The 23,312-nt window shown below is 35.9% G+C and overlaps 1 long non-coding RNA gene across 1 annotated transcript in view; it reads right to left on the reverse strand.

The window, feature by feature from the left end:
- LOC129221338 (uncharacterized) overlaps positions 1-22,934 on the reverse strand; it is a 127,852-nt gene extending 104,918 nt beyond the window's left edge. The window contains exon 1 of the long non-coding RNA XR_008580498.1: positions 22,756-22,934. This is a non-coding gene — a long non-coding RNA (uncharacterized LOC129221338). The remainder of the gene's footprint in view (positions 1-22,755) is intronic.
- Between the last annotated feature and the right edge of the window lie 378 nt (positions 22,935-23,312).

The raw sequence follows: 23,312 nt of genomic DNA on the forward strand, positions 1-23,312 counted from the left end.
GGAATTGACTGAGCTGGTGGTGTATTTCCTGTATTTCTGCCTTAGCCCTGGCTATGGGGCGGTAACTTACTGAACCCACTGTACTTATATTTTTCATTGCTGCTGAAAAATAAGTGCAAATGTTTTGCTATGATACGCATAAACACACTGCAAAAGCTCGTAAAATTGAATTAAAAAAAAAAATTCTATTCTTACATATAGTTTCGAACCCTTTTTCGCCAACATAATTTCCCTACAAACGCAAGTCACAAAACGCTGCGTTTTATATCTCAGTGAATTTTAATCGTACTAATGTCAAATTTTTTGTGTTCTTTTTCATGCTTTTGATTTCTCTAAATGCAATGTAGGGAACTTCGGGACCGTATATAAAGTTAAGTTTCGTACTTTTTCAATTTTTTTTTCGCTTTAAATTTTTCATATCTTAATTTTGCACTTTATTTGGATCATTTTTGCAATGGGAAGTATGCATCTAGGTTTATATGTTTAAATTGTTAAACCAAGACACATTATTCTTTAGAGATTTCAACGAGCTCGAAAACTGGGATTTAGAACATTTAATATGGAAAATGAAACTTTAATTTTGAATATTATAACTTTGAATGTGTAATTTGTAAATAGTTTTATTTAACCATTGTGAGGAGTATGAATTAAAACCCTTCATCTGTTTTTTTTTTTTTTTTTTTTTTTTTTTTTTTTTTTTTTTTTTTTTTTTTTTTTTACAGTTCAGGCGAATAAGCTAAACATTTTTTTTTTTAAATCGAGATTAACCTACTAAACTTTTTTCACTACTTTATTTATTTGTTGGTTTCGTGAGATTTTGATATGAAGTAAAGATTAATATTAAAAATTTGCATTAAAATTAATTTCACTAAATTCGCCTCTAATTTAGGCGAGAAATGTTTCAAAAAATGAGTGGCAACAAAGTTTCTACTGCATTGAGCCGCACCACTTCGATGTATCTTTTTAAAAGAGTCATCATATTTACGCATTTTAAAAGCTAATACATTCAAAAAGAAAAATAAACAATTACTTTCGAGTTAAGCTACATCAAATCGCGGCACAAGTGATTAAATTGATCAAAAAAATCAACACGTGCTTTGAGATTATTAGAAAATAGAAAAGTTACAGTTGCAATTATTCATCGTTCAATTGATTTCAAATTTTTCTAGAAAATAATTTCCCGATTACGACATCAGAGAAAATTAATGTTTTTCATTTTGTTGGTAATTACCGGAATAAAAGAAAATGGTTTTAAAAAGCGATGGTCCATTTGATGTAGTATCTAATTTTTGAGTAATGTCGGCTTTTGTATTCATGAATGGTGCTTATTTAAATATTTCCATCAAAAGAAGATTCAACGCCTCTTCATTACCATGCTGTAAATGTAAAGGATTTCTTTTTGAGGGTTGTGTGGGTTAAGGATCTTAGTTATCAACAGTTTGGAATAATTGGTCATTTTTCAGTTAAAAATGGCAAAAATACTCTCGTTAGCTTAGTGCTTTTATTTAGTACAAATATTTCTGATGTATCAAACTGAGTTTTCAATTTGGTTGGTTTTCAAGGAACCTTATTTTTTAATAGTATTTTGCTTTAGACAGTGTTAGACGGTGAAGTGGAATTATTTCCTTCTGGGTTTACTATAGCTTTTTAATGTATGGTGGATGGTGATAAGAGTAATGAATTAATTTTGCTAAACATGTGATATTCAGTATTTACAGTTGACTAGAAAAGCGCCCGTCAAGGTATGACGGGTGAAAATTGCTTCTAAATTTGAACGAAGCCATTGCCTCTTTGGTAATATTTTGATTAGTTGAAATGGTAATCCTAACTATATATATATATATATATATATATATATATATATATATATATATATATATATATATATATATATATATATATATATATATATATATATATACTAGTGGTACCTGCACGGCTTTGCCTGTAGTTGAAAATTAAAAGGTCATTCGGTTCGCCTGTATATTTACAAATAATGGATGACGAATTTCTAGCCAATTGGCTATGTTCATTCGCTCTCCCATTCCACGTCATGATATTTTCGCAATTTACTCGACCATCTTATGATAATTTTGCTCCGGAAAATGTTCTTAAAATTGAAATAGAACAAAATCGAATTTTTGAAAAATCGCTTCAAGGTGCAGACCCCCATGCTACAAACTAACTTAGTGCTAAATTTCATGAAAATCGACCGAACCGTCTAGGCGCTATGCGTGTCACAGAGATCCAGACATCCTACAGACAGAGAGACTTTGAGCTTTATTATTAGTAAAGAAGATAGGGGATGAATCCTAAGCTCCAGTAGGCAGCTTTGGCTGTTGACCATTTTTTCGTTTCTTCATTCCCCTGAACCTGAAATGACACAGTCTTACCAGTAAAACTGATAAGTTTTTCCGATTCCAGTTCAGCATTGTCCGATAAAGCCTTTCCCTGCATGTTAAACATTATTAAAACACATTATCTAAATATCATGCCGTGACGCGAGTTTCATTGTTGATGACGTCAGGAGCATTACTCGATCATTGGCTATTATATATACGAGGATGGTTTAATTCACCCGAACCGTTCATTGTAACCTTCTGGTTGATTGAAGAATGCTTCAAATGGCGCACGGGTGTTTGACTGTGGTTCGAATCGGTTGGTGGTTAGTGAATAAAATAACCATTAAAGTTTTTATCATAAACGAAAACTTTGCTTATCCGGTTCCTTGTAGCCGGAGTTCCTGTTAGTCCGAATCAAATTTGTTGAGACAAAAAAAAAAAAAATATTGTTACAAATTCTGTAAATAGTAATTATTGTAGTAACGTAACTTGTAAATAGTTTCCCGTAATGAATATACAACCCCTTTTCATTCGGCTAAAGTATACGCCCCCCCCTATTTCTTTTTTTGTTCATTGATAAAATTTGATAACGGTCTACTATTTTCCAGAAGCGTTTGGAATATTTGAGAGATTTCTTTCGGTGTGTATATAAACCGTTACGCTGGATAAAGAGTTTAGTTTCGATTGAGATTTCGAACGGAGAGCGTATTTGCTCTGTTTATAGCGAGGCATTTCGCTGTCTTGTTTTCGTATTTGGAAGTAAAATACGTGTGTAACCGTTAAGTTTACGGTGTTGAGTGATATTTGCTTAATTGCTGATGATTAATTTAGCAGTTGTTAACGATTTCTCCTGTACATAGTGTAAATAAAGCTCCTGTGTTTTTATCAAGAACTGTGTCTTCATTTCAAGAAAGTGGAAGTCGCACCGAATCCGTTACAATTTGGCGCCCAACGTGGGGCTTCTTCTGGACTTTCTTGGAGTAAGTGTGACTTTGGACATTTTTTCATAAACACTGTTTGAATTTATAGACTTTGTTTTTATGGTGATTACTCGCGCAATGGATGATCAATTAAAACAACTTCTTGACGCAATCAATGCTGTAAAAAGTGATTTGACTGCAAGTTTTACTGCAAATCAAGAACAATTAAAAAATGATATGGCGGCTAATCAAGAACAATTAAAAAATGACATTGCGGCTAATCAAGAACAATTGAAAAGTGATTTAATGGTGCTGAAAAATGATTTAGCTTCTAACCAAGAGGAAATTGAAACGACCTTACTTCGGTAAAGACTGTGATGGAAAATAAATTTAATGAGATAGAGCATCGAGTTGATGCTATTGAAGGAAAGTTTGAAGCAGTTGAAGGCCTATTCATCGCAGTGGAAAATAAAATCGAAGAGAAATTTGAAGAAAAATTGAGTACCGTTGAAGGCTGATGCAATGCTGTAGAAAATAAATTGGAAGAAGAAGATAGAAAATTTCATCAACTTAAAGAAGACATCTTTAAAGACCTGGAAAGGAGATTGGCGACCGCGGAAGGCTGCTCTGTACAGTTTGGCGCTCCCACATCGGTTGCTCGACCGTCCATTAAACTTGCCACATATGATGGGAAAACTTCGTGGCAGGTTTACAAAACTCAATTCATGATAGTGGCGGAAGCGAACGGATGGGACTCTGCGACCAAGGCCTGCCATCTTGCAGCATCCCTGAGAAGTCACGCAGCGGACATTCTTCAGACCCTTCCGGACGGCCAGCGCCTGGATTTCGCCGCCCTCACATCTGCGTTGGAGCTTCGCTTCGGTGAGAAGTGCCAGAAAGATTTCAGCCGACTCCAGTTGAAGTGCCGTTTCCAGAAAACCGGGGAAACCCTGCAAGAGCTAGCGGCGGACATCGAGAGACTGTCTCATCTTGCTTTTTGCGACTGTCCTGCGGATGTTCGAGACAACCTGGCACTCAACTATTACATCGACGGGGTTCGAGATCCGGAAATCCAGAAAGCTCTACGGATGGCGGATGTCAAAGACCTGAATTCTGCTGTTGTGTATGCGATGAAGTTGGAGGCCGCCCAGCAAGCAACCCGTGTGGATCGCCATTCCATCCGAACTCTGGAAGCTGATGAGTCTGATTCCAGGTCGTCCCATCTCGCTGAACTTGAGAGACAACTCGGTGACTTGGCAAGACATCTGAACAGCATAACAGCCCAAAAGAAACAAGAGCAGAAGTGCTGGAAATGCGGTAGTGAAGGACACCTGCGAAGGAGTTGTCCGGCTCGCCAAGCTACGCGAGGGAAGGAAATTACCACCACCAGAGCTCTGCAGATTTCCTCTTCTAGTAGCGGCAGTAATGGACTTTTCATTTACGCACATGTAAATGGGAACCCATGCAGACTGATTGTCGACACTAGAGCCAATGTGACAATCGTTAGGACAGACGTGGCTCGTGAATTTGGATTGAAACTGTTGTGGACATCGCCACGCGTAAGTCCCCAGACTGTGACAGGCGACAAAATTAAGATTGAGGGTAAAGTGGACTTGGAAATAGTGTTTGGGAATGCCACCTACCATCATACGGCATTCGTTGCGGATATCACGGACCCCTTCATTCTCGGATTGGACTTTTTAAAGAAATACGACTTCACCCTTGACTTCAAGACTAATGAACTGCACTCGATGAGAGAAGACATAGCCATCTTCAACGTTGCAAATGATGTAAAATCCGATCATCAAATAATAGCCCAAACAGATTTATCGATTCCCTCAAGGTCAGAATCATTAATACCTGGCTCCATTGAAGAAACCAATAGTTTTCGATTTGGACTCATTGAATACCCTAACCTAAGCAATAGCCTAAAAAGAGTGCTGGTAGCATCTACGCTTGTGGACCTTTCTAAGGATGTAATTCCTGTAAGAGTCGCCAACGTGAGTGAAAGGCCAAGGAACATCCGGAAAGGTGAAGTGTTAGCAACTTGTACTCCAGTAAACTGAATCATTAGAAGAATCAATTCCCCTGAGACTGTGTCTTCTGAGTCCTTGAAATCGAAGTTAATTGGGAGTGCGCCATTATCGAAAGATCAAAGAACTGCTGCGGAACAATTGGTGGACGATTTCAAGCATCTGTTTTCATCTACATCGGAGGATGTTGGCCGTACGAATTTAACGCAGCATAGGATCTACACTGGAGAACACCCCCCTATTAAACAGCATCCAAGACGACTACCGTTCGCCAAGAAGGAAGAGATTGAGACCTTCCTGAAAGAGATGCAGGAGAATGATGTCATCGAACCCTCGTCCAGTCCTTGGGCCTCTTCCATCGTCTTGGTCTGAAAGAAAGATGGCTCTACCAGATTTTGTGTCGATTACCGACGGCTGAATGAAATCACCAAGAAAGACAGTTACCCTCTTCCACGGATAGACGACACCTTGGACACTCTTTCCGGACACAAGTGGTTTTCGACCCTGGACTTGAAGAGCGGCTACTGGCAGGTTGAGATACACCCTGATGACCGAGAGAAGACAGCGTTTACAGCTGGACAAGGCTTATGGCAGTTGAAAGTGATGCCCTTCGGCCTCTGCAATGCACCAGCTACGTTCGAGCGTCTTATGGAGACAGTGTTAAGAGGACTTTCCTACGAATCCTGTCTGGTCTACTTAGACGATATCATCATCGTGGGACGCAGCTTCGATGAACATCTGGCTAATCTTAGGAAAGTGCTGCAAAAGCTTAAGGAAGCAAATCTGAAGTTAAGCCCGTACAAATGTAATTTGTTCCGCCGGGAAGTGAACTACCTTGGTCACATCATCTCTTCTGAGGGTGTACAAACCGATCCAGAAAAGGTATCTGCGGTCAAGAGTTGGAATCGTCCCGAAAACATTCATCAGCTGCGAAGTTTCCTGGGGCTCTGCACGTACTACAGGAAGTTTGTAAAGGGTTTTTCCAACATTGCACGACCTTTGCATAAGCTGACGGAGAGCAAGCAAAAGTTTGAATGGTCCAAAGAATGCGAAGATGCATTTCTACGACTGAAGGAGGCTTTAACAACAACGCCTATCCTCGCCTATCCTCAGCCTGAAAAATCCTTCATCCTGGACACTGATGCGAGCAACGAGGGCATCGGAGCTGTTTTATCCCAAGAAATTGACGGAAATGAACATGTCATCGCTTACTGGAGCAAATGCTTATCAAAGTCGGAGCGAAATTACTGCGTCACCAGAAAGGAGTTACTGGCCATAGTGAAAGCTATAGAACACTTCCATCATTACCTCTACGGCCGAAAATTTCTGCCTCAGACAGATCATGCTTCATTAACTTGGCTTTTGAACTTCAAAAATCCGGAAGGCCAGATAGCCAGATGGATACAGCGGCTCCAGGAATATGACATGGAGATCAAGCATCGAAAAGGGTTATCTCACGGTAATGCTGACGCTTTATCAAGGAGACCCTGTCCTGAGAACTGCCACTGTTGTTCCCGAATCGAGAAACAGTATGGAACGACTAGCCCTACCGCCTATCAGGTGACAGTGACTCCAATATCATCAGAACCTGATCCATGGAGTGACGATCAAGTTCGCAAAGATCAACTTGAAGACCCCGATATAAAACCAGTTTTGGAGTTCATGGAAAGTGACAGTCGGCGACCTAGCTGGCAGGACGTTCCCATCTTCAGTCCTGCAACAAAAAGATACTGGGCTTTATGGAACTCACTCCATTTACGGAACGGCGTACTGTACCGAAAATGGGAATCTGACGACGGCAAAACATCTAGGCGGCAGTTACTACTTCCCCGATCAAGGATTTCAGATGTTCTGAAAGAAATACATAGTAGTGCGACTGGAGGACATTTTGGTGTCTTGAAAACCCTCAATAAAGTTCGGGAGCGCTTCTTCTGGAGCAATGCGAAGGATGACGTGGAGAAGTGGTGCCATTCTTGTGACGCCTGTGCTGCTCGTAAAGGACCGAAGAAGAGAAGCAGAGGGAAGCTACATCTGTACAACGTTGGAGCTCCTTTCGAACGAATTGGGATCGACATCCTGGGTCCTCTACCAAGAATTGCTGATGGGAACAAATACATTCTTGTTTCCATCGACTACTTCACCAAATGGCCGGAAGCATATCCCATTCCAGATCAAGAGGCTATCACCGTAGCAGAGACTCTAGTCCAACATTGGATCTCGAGATACGGAACACCTTTGCAGATTCATTCCGATCAAGGGAGGAATTTCATCTCTGCTGTGTTTAAGGGCCTATGTCAAATTTTCGGAATTGAGAAAACTAGGACAACACCACTATACCCACAATCGGACGGCATGGTGGAGAGATTTAACCGCACAATCCTGAACAATCTCTCGCTTATGGTATCCAGAAATCAACAGGATTGGGACAAGAAGCTACCTTTGTTCCTGCTGGCCTACCGCAGTGCTGTCCACGAGACTACCGGATTTGCCCCATCTCAGATGCTCTTCGGACGAGAGCTTCGGCTACCTTGTGATCTCGTCTTCGGTCGTCCTCCGGATGCGCCTGCATCGCCTGAGGAGTACATCCAGGATCTCCAGGCCCGGTTGGAAGACGTTCATAACTTCGGACGAGAGCGAATCAACATCGCGTCGGAGAAGATGAAGACCCGATACGACACAAGGTCTACTGGACATGAATTCAACGAAGGCGACAAGGTTTGGCTATGGAATCCCATCCGACGGAAAGGTCTTTCACCCAAATTACAGTCGCATTGGGATGGACCCTACAAAGTCCTTAACCGACTGAATGACGTCGTAGTGAGGATCCAAAAATCACCTAATGCAAAACCTAGGGTTGTACATTATGATCGATTAGCCCCATACTATGGCCATAGTTCATGAGTATTACGTAAACAACCATGGTTGATAACATAAAAGTTGTAGATAAATTTTTTTTTGCTTTTAATGTTTAGTAATATTTCTTGTTATTATTGTGTTTCCTATGCATTATTGGTTATTATTTAATGTGTGTATTTTTGAACTTGTGATAGAAGTTTGCACCCTTTCTGGGGATTGTACTGTCCGGGACGTGCAGTCCTTAGGAAAGGGGCAATGTTACAAATTCTGTAAATAGTAATTATTGTAGTAACGTAACCTGTAAATAGTTTCCCGTAATGAATATACAACCCCTTTTCATTCGGCTAAAGTATACGACCCCCTATTTCTTTTTTTGTTCATTGATAAAATTTGATAACGGTCTACTATTTTCCAGAGCCGTTTGGAATATTTGAGAGATTTCTTTCGGTGTGTATATAAACCGTTACGCTGGATAAAGAGTTTAGTTTCGATTGAGATTTCGAACGGAGAGCGTATTTGCTCTGTTTATAGCGAGGCATTTCGCTGTCTTGTTTTCGTATTTGGAAGTAAAATACGTGTGTAACCGTTAAGTTTACGGTGTTGAGTGATATTTGCTTAATTGCTGATGATTAATTGTTAACGATTTCTCCTGTACATAGTGTAAATAAAGCTCCTGTGTTTTTATCAAGAACTGTGTCTTCATTTCAAGAAAGCGGAAGTCGCACCGAATCCGTTACAATATATATATATAAATAAATAAAAATAAAAAAAAAAAATAAATTAAAAAAAAATAATAAAAAAAACCATATCCTCGTATATTTTATAGCCGATGATATGGTCGAGTAACGCGCGTGTTTCAACAATGAAACTTGCGCCACGACATGATATGTTTTGGTAATGTTTAACATGCAGGGAACGACTTTATTGCGACAAGGCTGAACTGGATGTCATTTCAGGGGAATTAAGAAACACCTTGCCAACACCTTGCTATATTTTTTCAGCGGGTTCCATTGGCTTTCCTGGCTGTTCTGCCGCGCATGGACGAACATTTAGACAAGATTCAAAAAGAGAACACAAGTAGGCGCCACTACTGCGTTTGCTGTGAAAACATTTTCTGATGAAAGCAAGCGTGTGCGCGATCAAACGAGATAGCGAGTGAGTTTTTTGTGCTACAGTTTGTGAGTAAATAAAAACGTAAAATGAGCAAACGTAAGTATATGTTTTACGTATGTAAATATATGTAAGAAAATGTGCCGTCTGCCATTCTCTGAACATTCGAAAAGAATCGCGTTATCAATGCAAAACATGTGCGTCCAAACCTACCTTATGTGTTGTCCCTTGCTTTGAAAAATATCACAGTTTGGAAAATGTCTAGAAAAAAAAAAAAAAAATAGAATTTGTTTTGTATGCTGTATTATTCATGAAAAAGTCCAATAAACCTGTTTTCCTTCAAATTGTTTCAAATAATTAGCTTAGCGTAGGGAGTCCATATATAGGCTGTCGACGACGCAGTCAATGTGTTAAGACTACAAATTTGAAAAATTTCCATTGGGCGGAATGACCCCAACATATTACCGCCCTGGGTGTCACCCATGCTAGGTACGCCACTGGTAAAGGCAGCTATGTACAACAAACCAATAACAAAATATAGTAAAAATAAACTATTTTCAAAAATTGGTTCAAAAATGTATTTTTTTGTCAATAAAAGTTCGGACAATGATTTTTGAGCAATTCATAACTAAGATATTTACATTGAATTAAATGAAATGAAAAGAAACTAAGTGGAAAATACATTCCAAATGTCTGAGGATACAGTAACAAATGAATAACCTTTGTAGGCTACATTCGCGTTCATTTTCAAAGATTTTATTAAATCAAGGAAATGACTTTTTTACCTTTGATATTTACCAGAAAAACGCGAGTCATGTTTTATAATCAATTTGTAATTCATGAACGCAGTTAGATTGGAAAATTAAATTTTTCTACCCACTTCGAGGACGATGTTTAGTTTTTCTTCTTTTCGTTAGGTTCTGTTCGTTTGTCTTTACCCGCTGCTTATTATTCAAATAAAACCCATTTTGAAACTCAGCAACTAAATGGAATGCAAATATCCGATATGTTCTTGAGGTTTGAATTTCATGTTTACATTGTTGTAAGGACGCGATTACTTATTGAAACACGGAGAAAGCCTTATAATGAATCTTTGAATAAAATCTTACAAATTGAAACTTTAGAGTCGGTAACGTGAATTTGAAATGCGTAAATTGTCGAGTCTGCCCGTACAATATGCAACTCCCAGGTTTCTGGTTCAAAAGTATTCAAATTTGCATACATATGGAGCATAAATAGGGAAGGAATAATAGTCCATTGTTACTTCCCAAAACATTACTTATAGTTTGTTCAATCTTAAGTAGTTAAAATAAATTTTATTTTTTTTCCACTCAAATGTCATTCGTTTTAAAAGAGTAGGGGGAGACTGGGGATACTTGATCCACACTTCAGTTTTCAATATTTTTCTATGCTGCTAATTATCAGTTTTTTTTAACTTCCTTTTACAAAAAAGGAAGTATTGTATTCGCAAAAAAATTTCCACTCGAAAATCGGCATTAATTTCCATTTTTCTCACCCCCGAGTGAATATTGAGTTTTTTTTCCGACCCGATCACACGTGTATATATGCCTAGGAACGTACAGACACCCGAAATATCCATTTTGACGACATCCGAGTTAATTACAACGAATTTTCTCGTGACGTCCGTATGTACATATGTATGTGTGTATGTATCTCGTATAACTCAAAAACGCTGCGTTCTAGAAAGTTGAAATTTGGTACGTAGACTCCTAGTGGGGTCTAGTTGTGCACCTTCCCTTTTGGTTGCATTCGGATGTTCTTAAGGGGGACTTTTGCAACTTTTTGGGGGGAAATCATTGTTAATTTCGATGTAAACTCAAGTTGTGTTACAATTTGTCGGACACTTCGTGATATATCGCCAGTCTTTTCGTCGCCAACTTTTGTCGCCAACTTGGAGACAAATTTGGCGATTTAAAAAAAAAAATGGTTTCAATTCGGCCTCTGTTGGTGATATTTAGAGAGTAAACAATTGAATCACATTAAAATTGCCAGTAATGGGGAAATGACATTAAATTGGAGTAAAAGGAAGTCATGTGATGCACACATCAGCTCGTTCAGAAAAAAGTATGTGAACAAAGGTAATTTTTTTCCTCTATCTGACAGTATTTGTTTTAGTTGAAATTAAACAGATAGTTTTGGTAATATTTTTTTTCAATAATTTCATAAAAGGATCATGTATTCTCACATCAAGGGATACATGATCCCTTTATGGGGGATACTTGATCTCACTGAGAAAATACATAGACTTTTCATTAGATCAGCAATTTATTTATGGATTTTAGTTTTTTACATAATGTTTCTAAAAAATAACACTATTTCTAACTTTCTTTATTAGATTATAATAATGTGAACATAAAATAACATTGTTTTAAATTCCATTAGGACATTTGTAAAAAAAAATATACACAGCTTTAATGAAGTTGTGATGTTTTTGATCAGTTACTTATTTTCCAATACAGTTGTGAACAACGTATTTTTTAATAACACTAACAGTTTTTTTTTAAAGTAGCGTAATGAAGCTAAAATTACAACAAATAAAAAAAATAGGATGGCAAGTACAAAAATCAACTTATTTGCTTTTGGTCTTGCAATAATAACATTAAGATGTTTATCAATTGAATTAATTTAACAAAAAAGAGGGAAGTAAAAATGGAAGTATCAGAACTTACAAAATGCAATACTTATACGAAATCAAAATAAACCAAGTGGATAATTTTTGCCGAGTACTCGGACAAAATTTCCCGAATAAGGAAATTTTTGGGAGGTCACAGTGATATAACATCGGGGTGTCTACGTCGTCACTTGAAGATACTACCTCGCACTTGTTTTGAAAATAATTTCGTCCACTGAATCCCAATCTGATTAAAATTCTAACATGCCGCACAAAAAAAAAAAAATAATAATTTGAATTGTGACATCTTGAATTCAAATTATGTTTTTCGCAATCACGAGTGTGTGTATGTAGGCGTGTGTATTTGTGTGTGGGGGTATGTGTGTTTGTGTGTAGAGGTATGTGTATGTGTGTGTAGGCATGTGTGTTTGTGTCTGTGTGTTGGCCTAAGTGTGTGGGTAGTTGTGTGTATGAATGTGTGTGTGTTTGGGGGGGGGTATGTGTATGTTGGCATATGTGTTTGTGTCTCTGTGCAGGCATGAATGTGTGGGTAGTTGTGTGTATGTGTGTATGTGTAGGTGTCTGTATGTGTGTATGTGTAGGTGTTTGTATGTGTGTGCATGTGTGTGTAGGTGTATGTGTGTGTGTGTGTGTGTGTGTGCGCGTAGTTGTGTATGTATGCGCGTGTGTGTAGGACATGGATGCAACCTGAAGACGGCTTTCGCTATAGGAGCAGCATCGTGAGGAGCCGGTCGACGGTGATGGTGCGGAGGGTGGCGGTGGGAAAATAAAATGATAGAGGACGCCAAAAACAGTCAAATGAAACACTCAATAAGCAATCGTGATTGCTCAAAAAAAAAAAAAAAACATAAAAAAAACTGCATAGAAATAGGTTTGGGTGAACAACAATAGAAACTCGTTTATCCGAACTAAGCGGAACCAAAGGCAATCCGGATGATTGAGAATCCGGATAATCCGGGTAGTATGGGCAGGAAAATCCTTAAATAAGCCGACATTAAGAAATATCAAACAATGTTTCACATAATTTCTTAACAGAGAAGGTGTATCTATAACAGAGATACACTGTCTTCTGGTTCAAACGGTGCCCCCTCAGTCTCTCCAATATGAAATGCCCCCTCCCCTGTTTTTTCAATCATACCTCTTTGATATATTTAAGTTGGGAGGAACTTTTAAATGTCTGCGAAACTGGGGATATGCATATAATTTGAGAAAAGCAAGGTCAATCTAACGCTTTATCATTGTAGTTTAGCTGCAGCAGTGTTTGCATTATACCATAACTCATTGTACAAATTATGTAGGAGCTGTACATTTATACAAAATAAAAAGGAATGTTCGGCGAACTTCTAGTTAAGTTCTTACTACAATAGTCATTATCATCTATATTCCGGAGATCCGGACAAACGGGGGCCGGATAATCGATGTTATATTGTATGTCATTTACTCAAATGCAGTGTCATTACGCTACATTATGTAATTACATTTTTTCCGAAGTTTTACAAAAACTAACGTTGTTTACGAAACGTAAAGAACAATTTAAAACTTCATGTTAGTGCGTCCGAATTTTTGACTTTTCGGATTTTAGATGTCCGGATTTTTGACTCTCGGATTTTTGACGCTCCTTTGTTAGTGAACGTGCTGAGACTGACTCGAAACAGCTTGATGGTATTTCTTTCAAAAATAAAAACAAGTACATATAAGAGCTTATTTTGAGCAAAATTTATAAAAGCTAATTTTTGTAAACAGCGATTTTGTTCGTGATTTATAATGGTTTTTGAACGTCTAAACAAAAGATTTAACGCTTAAATTTTGAACACTATTGTAATGTAGTATCGTTTTGTAAAATGAAAAAAAAGTGACTTTTACAATCTGAAAATAAACTGTAACCTTAGAAATGCTGAAGTTTCATACTTGCTAATTCTGTTCTCAAAACATTATTCTTTTTACTTTAAAAGCTGTCCCTCAGATTTACTTGAAAAGTTAAGAAAAAAAAGGAAGCTTTTGATTTTTTTTAAGAAGAAAGTGGAAAAAAAGCAGTCCGGTATTAAATTTTTAGCACTGGAAACTTCAGCGATTTCTTTTTTCAGACTTTTAGTCCAGCGAACAAAACATTTATTCGGCTTCGCAATTTTTACTTTTACGCTACACTTTGAAGATCCGTTTTCCTTTTTTCTTTACCCTTATATCCTGCGTACAAAGTGTCAATGAACGTATCGATCGAACTGTTTCAAAAAAAAAAAAAAAAGGTTAAACAACTGAAGTGTGGAAAATTTTATCCGTTAGAGAGCAAATAGTTAGACTGGTACAGTAGAACCTCTCTTGTCCGGCCCTTGTTTATCCGGATCTCCGGTTTTCCAGATCACATTTGTCATTAAAAAAAGATTCATCCAAATAGTAATTTCAAATTGTGATAGCGAAAGCGGAGCTACAAATACGTCAAATATTCGCTGTTTGATGAAAAAGAAGCAGTCGAAAACTTTGTACAATACAATGAGTAAAAATATGTCAACGTGTATACATGTACAAATAAAAGCATTTAAAAAGAGTATAAAAACCCCGCAAACAGCTGTTTCGGGATTACAAAATCAAACCCATTCTTCAGTGCATGAAAGAACGAAGGAACATCAAGTCCGACAACGGACAAGTGAACGAGAAAAAATAAGACATGGATGAGTAAGTAGACTGAAAGTGGCCGGAACCGGAAATGTTACGTCAGCAGAAAACAGCAAAGGCATCTATACCTAAGAAAAACGTCATACACTAAAATTTTTTAATTAAGGGATAGATTTCCAAACAGTAGGGAAAGGGAGCGTGCTCGACGAATCATTCACTAATGAAGTGGAATTTTTCCATATGCAGTAAGATTCCCAAAAATCTAAATCGTAAGTGGAAGAACAATCATGGATAGTTTTGGCAGAAGAAAAATCGAAGTTATGGTCGTAGGACCAACAATGTTGGGCAATGAAGGAACGTTTAAAATCCTGATTTTACTTCCTTTTACAAAAAGGAAGTATTGTATTCGCGAAAAAATGTTCACTCGAAAATCGACAATAATTTCCAATTTACTCACCCCCAATGAATATTGAGTTATTTTTTCGACTCGACCAGACGTGCATAAGTGCCTAAGAACGTATAGACACGCGAAATATCCATAATGACGATTTCCGAGTTAATTACAACGCATTTTCTCGTGACGTCTGTGTGTACGTATGTATGTATGCATGTGCGTATGTATGTCGCATAACTCAAGAACGGTGAGTCTTAGAAAGTTGAAATTTGGTACGTAGACTTCTAGTGGTGTCTAGTTGTGCACCTCAACTTTTGGTTGCATTCGGGTGTTTCTAAAGGGGTCTTTTGCCCCTTTTTGGGTGGGAAATCATTGTTAATTTCGATGTAAACTCAAGTGGTGTTATAATTTAGCGGACACTTGGCGACACTTGCCAATCTTTTGGTCGCCAAGTTTTGTCGCCAACTTGGCGACAAATTTTTGTACATGTATATACGTTGTCATATTTTTACTTATTCGCTATTTTATTTCATTAAATGTAAAGCTCTGGCATCATAAATTATAGTTTTCCACCAAACAACGTGGAGTACTGTGAACACTGACCTGTATTCTAGCTGGACTGAGCATCGTAGTTTCCGAGCTGAAGTGATTTGAACGCCATCTTGCTCACCCCACTGACCTGTATCACCCCCAAGTCAGTGTTGATCGAGCGTTCTGCTACTGTTATCGCTTTGCATTTTTTCTCAAATTCACTTTTAAATCAAGATTTTCTTTTGCCATTGTTATTTTATGTTGATTTTATTAAGTTTTTTGTTGCTTGTTGTTTCATTTCTGCCACAGATTTATATTTGCTTGTTGCTTTTTCTTATTAAAGTATGCCTACCTGCAGTGCAATAAATTGCAGTTACAAACATTGCAGGCAAAAAACTCCAGGAAAATCTATTCATAGGTGAGTGATATAGAAGAAAATTATAATTTTACACTTTTAATTGCAGTAGGGGGGTAGTATTGGGGCAAGTGGGACCCCTTTTAGCATAGTTTGTTTTTAAAGCCTTTAAAAAAGTTTTGAAGCAAAAAAAAAAAAAAAAAAAAATTACTTATTTCATCTTGGATATTATAAATAAATACAAGTTCAGCATTATTTCCTAAAACAATGCTTTAAATATTTTTAACCACTATATTTTTTAGATTATATATTTTTTAAAAATCACGTGGGTATTACGTGACTTACCCCATCATTTTTTAAAAAAGTCATTATTTGACAAAAGGAAACACTTGGATAGTTAAATTTTGCAGTATTTTAATTTTCAAAGTTTTACTCCGTAAGGCAGGGGAGGGGGGAGGGCTGCGATCCGAAGTTTCTGCAAACTTTAGGCTGACAACACATTCTAATGCAGAAAAATTATTTTTAAAAAATATTAACTTCTAAAATGTGTTTTTTTTTTAAATGATTTTTGTGTATGTTTGAAGAACTTCCTCATAGTTTCAAAAAATTTTACTCGAGTTCACCCCTGACCATATGCAATATTAAAAATTGTTTAAAAACAAATTGACTTTTTTGAATAAATTGTAACGATATTTCAAGCAATATCAATTTGTTCAGAATTGCTGATAAACATATTTTATTTTTTATTAATTATATTTAATATAGACAAATTTAGGAGTTCTATGGAAATACATTTTTAGTGTATAAAACATTCTTTATTTAAAATTGGACAGAGGCAAAAATTGTACTGTTAAATGTTTTTTAAATCAAATATTCGGTAAGCGGGCGTATCTCTTACTTATATTTTTTAAAAATAGGAACGTTTTCTTAAATTAAACAATTCTTTTCTAATCCGGCCTTTAGTTAAAAAATAAAAATACTTTAAAAACAAAATAAGACGATGTTTCGGTTTTATTCGGTTCGGTGGGGGCGGGGGGGGGGGGAGGTCTGAATCGGTATAATATTGCACTGACGAATCTCATCACGGTTTTGACACCCATTTTTCGACAGGTTTCTATTCCATTAAAATTAAAAACTGAATGTTTTTAACGTCTGTTCCAGACGAAACGATGCTAGAATTTATATGATGTTAGTTTTTCAACATGAAACGGTTTTTTCGCTTATATTTAGTGAAATAACTAAATTTAAAGCTCGCAGCTCAATACACCAATCATTAGTTTCACTTCGAGTTGGGGGTGAGCATGGCGGATCCCAAGAGCTTCTATTCGCATCTACTTCTCCGCGCGTCAGAACCTACGATGCGCGATCCAGCTAGAATACAGGTCAGTGACTGTGAAGCAAGAACGTAGTTGAGAACCATTTTGGATGACTACGGTCATCTATAGCCTCACAGGAGAAAGAAAGGTCATTGGAATGCTCATTCAATCTCCTAGAAAAACTGCTCGCAAATCGACTCGTGAGAGAGTGGAGTATCTACTGTATTTTGAAGCGTGCCCAATGAAAAATTTGCATTCCTAGATTTGTGCAATCTTAATGAAGATAATCAAGATAGAGGATTGAAAGGATGGAGGATTTGTGAGTGGTTCAAATCAAAAGTTCAGAGGACGATCAATTTCAGTACACCCCCTGCGGTCTCTGTATTCGATCGCGAAAGTTTTTTTTCTTCTTTGAGGGCGTGTCAAGGACAATGATTACAGCACAAAACAAGTTGGAATCAATGAATTGAAAACAGTCGTTGTAAAATAATGTGATCAAATACTACGTTTTGGATCCCATTGATCAGCGTTATTAGCTGTGTCTAGATCACAATGGCCAATAATTTGAACACGTTCGCCATTAGTGATTGAAATACGGGTTTAGTGGTATAATGAACACCGGTATTTCAAGTTTTTTCTCCAATTTCGTAATACTGGTATTTGTTGAGGCAAAATACCGGTATTTTCAGTGTTAGCTGTGCAAAACATAATTTGGTTTTAATTAGAGAGTTTTCGATTCAACTTATCAGATTATTTTGATTTTGAACATTCCATTATTTTGAATGTGCGTTCCTTTTCGCTTAGACAGTACCAAAATAAATATATTGATGAAAAATTTGGCTTAAAAAACAAGTATTAAATAATAGAATGTACATAGTGAACTGGATAATATTCTCAGCTATTTACATATTTAAAAAGAATTTCGAAGGAGAAACGATAAAATAAAAAAATATAAATAAATAAATAAATAAATAAAAAAAATCAAATTAAATTAAGTTCATCGTAAATTTTAAACCAGAGTTTTTGCACAAAATTATGAAATATGCAACGAAACAAGTAGTTTTTGATCCCGTTTTGAGAAATTTCCAATACCAGTATTCCGGTATCACTTTTTTAAAAATACCAAATACCGGTATTGAATTTTAGGTCAAAACGGTATTTAAAACTTTTCTGTATCAAAACCAATGTTTGTGTTCTAGTTATTCAAAGAGGATAAAAAAATTTTTTTTGGCATTCTCTGTATTGCGATAAATATGAATTTTTGATGGTAACATGACTCTGACATTCAATGTCGAATCAATTATCAGAATTACAATTTTCCAAAATACCTAATTATCCGAACATATAATCCGAACATATATAATATATCCTTTTCATTTTTTTACTATGTGTACGTAAAATAAAAAAAATGCATTTTAACGAAAATTTCAGCTTTGAATGAGTCGGTATACTTTTATGGTGTATTGTTTTGCATTTTAATGAAACTTTATCGTTGTTTTATTAAATTGGTAGATTATTTTACTTATTACTAGAACTTTTATTCTTGTTTAAAGGCTTCTTTTTTTACAAAATTTAGTGTTTAGCAATATATTGTTTCTAGCAACGTTCCCAACTTCGATTAATTTGGTGAAATATTTATCAAAATGTGTCAAGTAATCCACTTTATGATTATTCCCTCAGAACAAAACACAAAAAATACAGAAATAAGATAATTTTTTTGAAAAAAAAAAAAAAAAAATCAGTCAGAATCATTTAATCAGTAATGACATCCGTTAGTCATTACTAGTCATTAGAATTTTTACAGCTATTCAATTTCATATATTTTAATAGCGGTTGCTCAATGCACAAGAATATCGATATACGTTCGAACATCGATATGTTTGACAGCACGATTCGATGGCATTAATCAAATCAATGTGGAGGAAAATTTTTGCATCGACATTCAAATTCAGATGTGCTTTCTGAAACTAAGTCAAAAAATAGAGGAAAGAAAAACACTTTCAATGATTTTGATGGATTTATATATGTGCTGGGTTCAAGAAAAATATTTGCGTTGCGTCTTTTGGTGCAAGTAAGGAAAGGATTTGATGGATTTTGGATACTGCTGCTGCGAAGGTTTCATAAATCATTCTATCCGATGCATTTGAAAATGTTTTCCCAAGTTTCTTCACTTAAACCAGTGAACTCTCAACTAAAACAACTTCGAAGTTTGAATCAGAAGTAAGTTCCAACGACAGATTTATTGAAGCTCAAAATTTGAGTATATTCTTTTGGATAAGTTTATTCCCCTTTTTTCTGCATCAGTGCCGAGTTTTTTATTCAAATCTGTTAAAAATATATTAGTTGATTAATAAAAGACAGGAAACGTGAATTTAAAATGATATAAAATGTTAAAATATAAAAACGTGTGTGATAAATTTTGAGCAGTTCAGGAGTTGAAGTGTTTCGAACTAGGTTTCGAATAGGTGTCTTTTGCTGCGAAAAAAAGGTCTCAGATTATGCAATAAAACTAATAAAAAGAATTTTAAACAGAATGATGGTAACAGATACAATTTTAAATCATTAAGCTTTTTCTAAGTGCCAACCAGAACGAATTTGTCACCAATCGCCTGAAAGGTTCAAAATTCTATTTAGGATTTGTGATAAAAAGTTAGAACTGCAGTTCGAACTAAATTAGAATCTCCAAAAAATTCCATTTTATGTCGGCGAATCCGCATTTTCAATTATTGGTGTCGAAATTTTAAATGTGCAAGTTTGTTTTCCCCATTAAATTCACAAAAGAATGCAAATTTGGTTTTAAACTTATGTCTTTTTTAATTTAAGTCCTAAAAACAAGACTGGTTTTAGCTGAATTCTTGGAAATTTCACAATTTTTGATAAAGAGCTCGAGCACTAACCCCTTGCTGTCCTCTGGGCTACCCTAAAAGAAGATGATTAACTTTTATTTTTTTATGTTAGTTATTAATTTAAGCTAATTATAACTCACAGACAATGACGAAAATCCTTTTATTTAGAGCAATTTGTGCTGGAACATGATCAGCACGTAGCAGGGGTGCCCACTTGGGAGGGGGTCATGGCGCTGACTGCACCACTGACATTTTTAGGGGGGAAAGGGTGTTTTGAAGGATATTTTTCTCCTTTTTAGGGGGTTCATGCTTTTTTGGGAGAGGGGAGGGGTTACGAGATTTAGGGGGGTGGGTGCGCCCCTGCATTTAGAATCACTTATGTGCCAAATTTTGTCTGAATCCTCGCATTACGTTTGAGATATATCAGTCAGTATTGACGAGAAAAAAGTTTGATTTCTCCCTAGGCGCTATTGACACAAAATTAGGATCAATATGTGTACTTGAGGTCTACCTATCGACCAATTTTTGTCTGAACCCATCCCTGCACTACGTCTTGAGATACAGCAGTCACGCATAACGAAGAAGACGTTTTCATTGCCCCACCTGAAAGATTTGCGTCCAAAACCTAATCAGCACCAATTGACATGAAAGAACATATGTGTATAAAACTACGTGCGATATTATGCAGTAGTTTTTAAGCAAGAGTGGGGCACAAAATCGGTCACACAAATGCTGAAGCACGCACACAGAACGACATTTGTCAAGAAGGGTGAAAATGATACAACACACCTTAAAACATGTAAATCCGTCAAAATTTGAAAGCTTTCGCAAATCTAATACTTTTTCTACACACTAGGTATAAGGGAGGTGTGGGAAATAAGGCCTACCTAAGAGAGATTTGAAATTAAATAAAAACAATATATCCGAATCAACGAATTGTAATATTAATTAAACTTACAGATCAATTACTACAAGAAACTAACGAAAAATCACCAGTTTTGCAGAAAACAAGCATGAAATAAAACATTTTTAAAAAACTTGTCATTAGTCCTTATTATACTATGGTATGATTATAAGTCCTAAAAACTTTAACACTCTTAAATAATCAAAATAAGCTTCTAACATTGATTATTGAGGTCAATTGTAATATATATGCATTAATCATACTTAAATTTTCAATATGACAAAAAAAAAAAAAAATTCTTCAACCGTCAGGATACTCAAAATTATCTTTGTCATAGACTGTAACACCTACGCATTCCTTATGATACCACTTGCCGCATTTTAGATGTACATAGTTTCATGTAATTCATCTTGTTCTCACACAAGTGTGTTACAATACCAAATAGCATCGTTGTCTTTTGTATCATTTCCTTCATTGAAGGTTTACGTATTTTTTAATTTCTTCTCTTTCTTGTTTCTGTCAAACAAAATTTTAATGACTGGGGTTCTCTAATAATTAATGGCTTTTCTTCTAACAAATGATGTTTTTTTTTTTCATAATTTTCTCAGACGTAGGCATAAGTTCTTGAAATGCTGTACGTTTTAATGGAGCGAGCCGCACATTGTCTTTTTCATTGTCCGAACTAGAACCATGTTATAAAACTTTTCAGAAGGTCTGCTTGGGCTACTATAACACTGAACCAATTAGTAAATAGTTGTAACTACTTATAAACATCTAATATATTGAGAAAGATTTAAAATAAGATGTAAAACTGACAAATATTGTTGCAAAAACAAAGGAGTATAATAAGGCCTAAGATCAAATTTGGTAGGCCTTATTAGCCACTGACATCGTGTACAAAGTACAGAAAAGTACAATAATTGGTTTATATATATATATATATATATATATATATATATATATATATATATATATATATATATATACATATATATATATATATATATATATATATATATATATATATATATATATATATATATATATATATATATATATATATATATATATATATATATATATATATATATATATATATATAATTCAAACATCAAAGATGGATAGAAGCATTAACAACAGAAAACTAGAGCGCAAAACTATATCTCTGTAAGTGCTAAATATTATAAAAAATATTTAACATTCAGTCGGACGATTTTTTATTATTCGTGTTGCACAACCGCTCCGCGCAAACGAATCGCGTCGCACTGGTCGCAACAAGTGAGCAACATGTCGCGACCAGTATGAAGTGCCACATGAGTGTTAGCTATCAACGAGTGCGTCCTTCAGTGGATACGAACATTTTAAATTGTATTTCTGTTGTTTAGTCTTTATTAGCCGACAGGCCTTAGTACCTGCACCTACCTTAGATAAAAGTAAAAAGAATTAAACTTGCGGCGTGACCCAGCCCCAGATCAGTGATTTTTTCGTGCTATGGCAAAATTTTGAAACTGCCGCTCTTACCCATCAACCTTCAAATTTTTACATTGAATTTCAAAAAAAAAAAAAAAAAAAAGAAAAAAAAACAACAAAAAACCCACAAATACTATAGGAGGCCCTTTACCTTCATTGTGCTGTAAATTCTTTCATGTTCTGTGTGTACTATATGAAATAAAAATATAACATATGTAAGGGAGGCGAAACATCTAATGAGATTGTAGTACCTACTCATCAAATCAAAAAAAAAAAAAAAAAAAAATAAAATAAAATAAAATGAAATAAAAAATAAAAATAAATAAATAAATAAATAAATAAATAAATAAATAAAAATTAAAGAAGAAGAATTGAGTGACTAGCGTATTCGATGTAAAACAAAAGAAATGATCACCTGGGGCCTCCGTGGCTCTGTGGTATAAGCTTTGTCTTCTAAGCCAGAGGTCGTGGGTTCGATTCCCGCCGGTGCCCTCGGTGTTGTTTCCTTCTCTTGTGTTGTAAACCTTTCCTGTGTGTGTCTGAAGGCAAGGAGCTTGGCGCGCAGTCTTCTATGTGTGTGAAACTATGCAGATTCTGAATAAATAAATAAATAAATAAAATAACCTTAATTGGATCAATACCACACTAAAATAATCAAAAGTCGTTTGTGAAACCATTGTAGGGCTTCGGTGGTGCTGTGGTAGAAGCTGTGTCTTCTAAGCCAGAGGTGTGGGTTTGATTCCCGCCGGTGCCCTGGGTGGTCTTCCATTCTCATGTATTGTAAATCTCTCATTTGTATTGTCCTGAGAACAAAATTTGGAAAAACGTTGTGGATTATCCGAGTATAAAGCTTTTCCGCTGAGAATAACTGAAGACTTCAATGTGTGTTATCAAATCGAAACCGTTGTTTCTCTATTAACTCTTCAGTTTGTGCTTCCAACATATTCCTTTCACAACAGGTAAGTAAAATTT

This window comes from Uloborus diversus, chromosome 4 (assembly GCF_026930045.1).
Source record: "Uloborus diversus isolate 005 chromosome 4, Udiv.v.3.1, whole genome shotgun sequence".
NCBI classification, from domain to species: domain Eukaryota; kingdom Metazoa; phylum Arthropoda; class Arachnida; order Araneae; family Uloboridae; genus Uloborus; species Uloborus diversus.